The sequence below is a fragment of the Furipterus horrens genome, unplaced genomic scaffold (genome assembly GCF_987537825.1).
Source record: "Furipterus horrens unplaced genomic scaffold, mFurHor1.1.pri manual_scaffold_4, whole genome shotgun sequence".
NCBI classification, from domain to species: Eukaryota; Metazoa; Chordata; class Mammalia; order Chiroptera; family Furipteridae; genus Furipterus; species Furipterus horrens.
In genome coordinates this window covers 121,619,088-121,625,358 of record NW_028327174.1, presented here as the reverse complement: position 1 = coordinate 121,625,358, position 6,271 = coordinate 121,619,088, and the positions used below count along the sequence as shown (strand labels likewise).

General features: G+C 36.0%; 1 non-coding gene across 1 annotated transcript; it reads left to right on the top strand.

Moving 5' to 3' along the window:
* Nucleotides 1-425: 425 nt before the first annotated feature.
* On the top strand, nt 426-532 carry LOC150012770 (U6 spliceosomal RNA). The gene has a single exon (XR_016510856.1). It is a non-coding gene; the product is annotated as a U6 spliceosomal RNA (small nuclear RNA).
* The last annotated feature ends 5,739 nt before the right edge of the window (nt 533-6,271 follow it).

Sequence of the window (6,271 nt, the reverse complement as noted above, 5' to 3'; positions counted from 1 at the left end):
ATGAAGCTGGAAAAGCAGCTCAGTCCTATCTCACATAGCAAAAGCAACAATGGAGGACCATTGCTAACTCCCTGTATAACACTATTTAAAAAGATTAATGGATTAAGTGCAAAATCCCTATGACTAATGAAAATACCAGAAATTTTAAAACAAAACTGAAACCTAATATTTCAAAATGGGCTTTAAATATAAAGATTATAGAATCTATGAGGGAACAGCAAAAAAATCAGAATATGGAAAACTCAGAAATGAGATGATTGGATAAAAAGAGGGTCTGAAAAAAAGGAAAGAACTTAAGAAAGAAAAGGAGACATTTGGAGGAATTGAAGATTAAACTAGATGGAACACAAGAGCAAGTAAATCTTCAGGGAAAGTAAAGGTGATAAGGAGGAAAGCAAACCAAATCTTAAAAATAAAAAAATTTAGTGCTCACTTCAGCAGCACATATACTAAAATTGGAACGATACAGAGAAGATTAGCATGGCCCCTGTGCAAGGATGACACGCAAATTTGTGAAGCATTCCATATTTTTTATGAAAGGGTTCTTGACATCACTAGCGATCAGAGAAATGCAAATTAAAACTACCATGAGGTACCATCTCACACTGGTCAGAATGGCCATCATCAACAAATCAAGCAACAAGTGCTGGCAAGGGGATGGAGAAAAGAGAACCCTAGTGCAATGTTCGTGGGAATGCAGACTGGTGCAGCCACTGTGAAAAACAGTATGCAATTTCTTCAAAAAACTTAAAATGGAACTGCCTTTTGATCCTGTGATTCCACTGCTAGGATTATACCCAAAGAATCCTGAAACACCAATTCAGAAGAACCTATGCACAGCTATCTTCATAGCAGCGCTATTCACAATAGCCAAGTGCTGGAAACAGCCTAAGTGCCCATCAGTGGGTGCATGGAACAAAAAACTGTGGTACATTTACACAATGGAATACTATGCAGCAGAAAGAAAGAATTCCTACCTTTTGTGACAATATGGATGGAACTGGAGAGTATTGTGCTAAGTGAAATAAGCCAAGCAGCAAAAGACAAATACCATATGATCTCACCTAATACAGAAACATAAAGGACAAAACAAACAAATGAGCAAACTAGAACCAGAGACATGGAAACAAGGAACAGACTGACAGTGACCAGAAGGGAGAGATGAGGGGGAGAAGCGGAAAAAGAAGGGGAAGTGATTAGTCAAGAAACATGTATAAATTACCCATGGACATGGACAACATGGTGGGTGTTGACTATGGGAGTTGCGGGAGTGGAGCAGTGGAGAGCAATGGGGGAAAAATTGGAACAACTGTAATAGAACAATAAGATGTGTTTCAAACCAAAAATAATTATACTTGATAGTATATAAACAAAAATCTGTTTACTTGCATGTATTACCTATACTGGACATGAGGCCATATTTACCAAATAACATTGTATAAAACTGTAGAATCTATAATGAATGTGGGGGACTTGGCTGTGGCAGGCATGTAAATATATGTCTCAGTACCACCTGACCTATTAAGGAAAAGTAGGATGGAAGTCAGCATTTGTTTAATGTCTTTTGTGCTAGTTTAAAATTATATATTTAATCCCAACAACAGGTCTAAAAATAGGTATTTTATTTAGTTTAGTGAATAAAAGTATGAGCTCTACCGCCAAAAAAATAATATATATATATAAAATAGAGATTTAAAATATTTGAAAAAAGATTAGAGATATAGAACAATCAAAGAAGACTCAACATAAATATAGTAATATCCAAAAAAGAAAACCACTGTAATGGAAAAAATAAATATTAAAAAACAAGAATGCAAAGAAAAAAAAGTTGCTTGATGACTACATATTTACATGGGAAAATCAACCCAGACTGGCCAACAATGATATGTACTCTAGTAAAATTATTGAACTTTAAAAGGACTTTAAAAGAAAAAGAAAAAATGCCTTTAGACAATCAGACAAAAAAAAACCAAGTCAGTTATAACAGAAATAAAACTAGATTGATATCAAACTTTTCAAAAGGAACATCATACCAGAAGACAGTGATATTCAGGTCTAAACCATCTATAGATCTGATGCAATTCCAACAGCCTTTTTAAAAATCTCCACCCAAGGATATGCTTATTGATTTAGAGAGAGAGGAAAGGAGAGAGAGAGAGAGGGAAACTTCGATCAGTCGCCTCCCACTGGGGATCAAACTCGAAAGCCTTTGAAGTACAGGACAATGTTCCAACCAACAGAGCTACCAGGCCAGGGCCAAACAGCCTTTTTTAGCAGAACTGGGAAAGGAATTGTATTTCCAGCCAATGCAATAGTTATATAAGTGCCACAAACTTGTATAAATATAAAAATAACTCAGGGAATATTGTTTGCATGAGTTCTTTGTGAGGAATCTTCTAGACTTTGGGTCAGGCCAAATACAACCTATAAATTTTCTTTTTCTTTTACAATGCATGAGCCATACAAAAAGTGTAAACTGTCTATGTGTACATATTACTAGAAGTGGGGAAGATGAGACAAATCTCCTACCAAAAGAATTCCAGATTAATTTAGGCAGATAGTCCTGTTTTTCCCCCTTAAATGTGGGATACACTTAGTGATTGGCTTCCAGGAAGTAGAGGACGGAAGAGGATGGAAAGATGAGTAAGTTTAAGATGGAGAAACCTAGCAAACACACCCTTGGCCAGGTGATCAAGGTCAATATCATTAGTGATGTCATGTTCAGAGCATGAATTGTGATACAGTGTGAGAAGAAGGGCACTTCACTCCTATGGTTTTCCTCCCAGGACACATTATCCCAAGTACAAACATGAGAAAAACATCAAGCATACCCAAATAGAGGGACATTCTTCAAAAAATTGGAACACAAGTACTCTGAGAAACTGTCTAAGTCCAGAAGACTAGGAGACATGATGATTAAATGTCATATATCTGGGTTGGATCTTCACATTGCCTTCTCTTTCTATTTGTCCTCTGTGTGTCTCTTATAAGTATACTTGTCACTGGATTTAGGGCCTGTCTGGATAATCCAAGATGATCTTCTCATCTCAAGACCCCTAATTATGTCTGCAAAGACTTTTTTCTAATAAAGTCATAGTTTCAGACTGTGGGAAAAAGGCTATTGACATCTTTGGGAGGGGCATGTTTCAACTTACTATGCCTGTGCGATGAAAACTACAAAATATTAAACAGGCCTAAATATATGGAGAGATCCACCTTGTCTGTGAGTCAGAGGACTCAAGATTCATAATATGTCAATTTCCTCCAGATTGATTTATAGATTCCATGCAATCCTGATCAAAACCCAGCAGGATTTTCTTGCAGAAATTGATAAACTAGTTCTAAAATTCATGTGGAAAAGCAAAGGACCTAGAACAACCAAAACAACTCCAAAAAATAAAATTATATTAAGGGGCTAATGTTGCCTGAATTTAAGAATTGTTATAAAGCCATAATAATCAAAACTGGTGTAAAGGTAGACAACTAGCTCAACAAAATAAAGCGTCTAGAAAAAGACCCACACATATGTGAACACCTGATTTTGGACAAAGGAGCAAAGGCAATGCAGTGGAGAAAGGATAGTCTTTCAACAAATGGTGCTGGAACAATTGGATGTTTATATGCAAAACAAAAACAAAAAACACTTGGATTCATGTCTTGCATTATCTACAAAAATAAACTCAAAATTGATCATAGATCTAAATGTAAAATCTAAAACTATAAAATTTCTAAGAGAAAATATGCGTGGCCTTGTGCTAACCAAAGATTTGTTAGATGACACCATCCATAGAAGAACAAGCTGATAAATAGGGCATGATCAAAAGTAAAAACAGCGGCTCTTCAAAAGATACTGTTAAGAAAATGAAAAGATAGCACAAAGTAAGGGGATCTTTGCAAAGCATGTATCTGTTAACAGGACTTGTATCCAGACTATGTAAAACCTCTCAAATATAATACAGGGTGTTGCAAAAAAAATGTATCCACAATTTAATAGCTGGTAACTTGCTGAATTTATTTTTTTGTTTTAGATTTAACTGTTCAGAAATAATGGCTGAAAACCAGATTAAGTGTTGAACAAAGAAAGTTTATTTTGAAGTGCTACTGGAAGTACAAAAATGCGGTAGGAGTGCAAAGACAGGACTGACGTGTGGTGCGGCTTCTCCACACATGGATTAACTGGCTCTTTCTTTCTTGCAGGTACTGTAACTGGTGCCACTTCCTTGAATTTCCTGCAGGAATCAGCCATGCCACGTATTCACAAAGATTTTCAAGATGAGGACTTTTATTTCTAACAAGATGGAGTGCCTCCACATTACCATCATGATGGAAGGGCCAATCTTAATGAAACCTGCCAAACAGACGGATTGGGTGAAGAGGTCCTGTAGGTTACCCTGCGCACTCACCAGACCTCACACTACTACACTTTTTCCTTTGGGGATTTCTCAAGAATAACGTTTATGCTAAAAAAAAACCTGAAACCACTGATGAATTATGAGTAGCCATTGAAAGAGAATGTGCCCAAATACCAAATAAAATGATTCTTAATGTTTGTGTTTCCTTTGCTTTTGTTGCCAGCAATGTCTAGACCAGAATAGTCATCGGTTTGAAAACAGGCACTACATATAAAAAAGTACATTTATGTAGTTTATTGTGAACATTGAAAGGGAACTGTATACTAATAAATACAGACTTTATAATCATTAAAATTGTGGATACATTTTTTGCAACACCCTGTATATGTGTAACGATAAGAAAAAAATAGCAAAATATCTGATACACTACCAAAGATAGGGTTGGCCAATAAGCACATGAAAATATGTTAAGCATATATTGGTTATTAGAGAAATGCAATGGAAAGCATGAGACACCACTGAACACATTTTGAAGTGGTAAAATAAAAGAGACTGTACCAAGAGTTGTTGAAGATGCAAAGAAACAGCAGGAGCTCTCATACTGTGCTAGTGGAGGTGTAAAATGGTACAACTGAAAAAGAGTTTGGCAGTAACTTAAAAAGTTAAATATACCTATGACATGGTACAGCCATTCCACTCCTAGGCACTTACCCAAGAGAAAAAGGTATATGTCCCTACAGAGACTTATACACAAATGTCCAAAGCAGCTCTATTTGGAATGGTCAAAAACTGGAAATGCAAGTATCCAGTAACAGGTAAACGAATAACTAAATTGTGGTATATGCAGATGTAGAAAGCTGGAAAAGAATAAAATGATGAACTATTAAAGCAACAACAGCAACAGGAATGAATCTCAGCCTGAATGTGCTGAGTGGAGCAAGTCAGACCAAACACTGAGTACATACTGTATGATTCCATTTATAGAAAACTCTAGAAAATGCAAAGTAGTCTGTAGTGACAGAAAGCAGACCTGCGGTAGCCTGGTAGTGAAGCAGTCACACAGGGTCTCACAGAGACTTGGGTGGATGGATGCAGTCTCTACTGTTTGTGGTATTGGTCTCATGGCTATATACACATCAGAACTTTAAAAATTGTACACTTTAAATATTGTATGTTAATTTTACCTCAATAAAAATGTTAAGGAAAATATATTTGCAAATGAAGAAAAAATGTTTTGGGAGGAGGAATGTTAAAATGGTCATGGTGATTTTCTCTGGGGAGGGGATTGAAATGGGCTATTACATTCAAGGGGGACTGGAGCTCTAACTTATTACTTGGATTTTTATAACACAGATGTGCCTACATATTAACCATGTTATTTTTAAGTTAAAATTAAATAGCTAACTCACAAATGGGATCTGGTGTTTGTTGACTGACTCTTCAGAGAACCTCTGAGTTGCAATATTTTTACAGTAGGAGCTTTGTTTTTAAAATCTAAACAATGAATTGCAATTTAATTTTTACTTAAAAAGCTTTTCCTTGAGAATTTCTGAAGGACTAAGATTGGGAAATTCTGCTTTTCAACAGATGTCTTACATTTACTCGCCAGTTCTGTCTGTAAATATGTAAAAGTAAAACAGTTTTTCTAGACTCTGACTAATACATGAATTTTGGGGGCCACCGCCCATTTAGAGCACAACTTCTGTTACCAGATGTTTGTCTTCCTGCTTTCTATAGTTAAAGGTTTCAGAGGAGATGTAGCCATATAGTCACACTATATTTTTTCAACAATTAAAAGTTTTGACAACCAGTGTTCACAAACTAATTTGAAGGCACAGAAATCTCAATTTAATTAAAAAGCCTCAGAAAGGTTCTGCCTGTCACTTCCCCACATGGCGCTATTGGTATGCCCAGAAGTC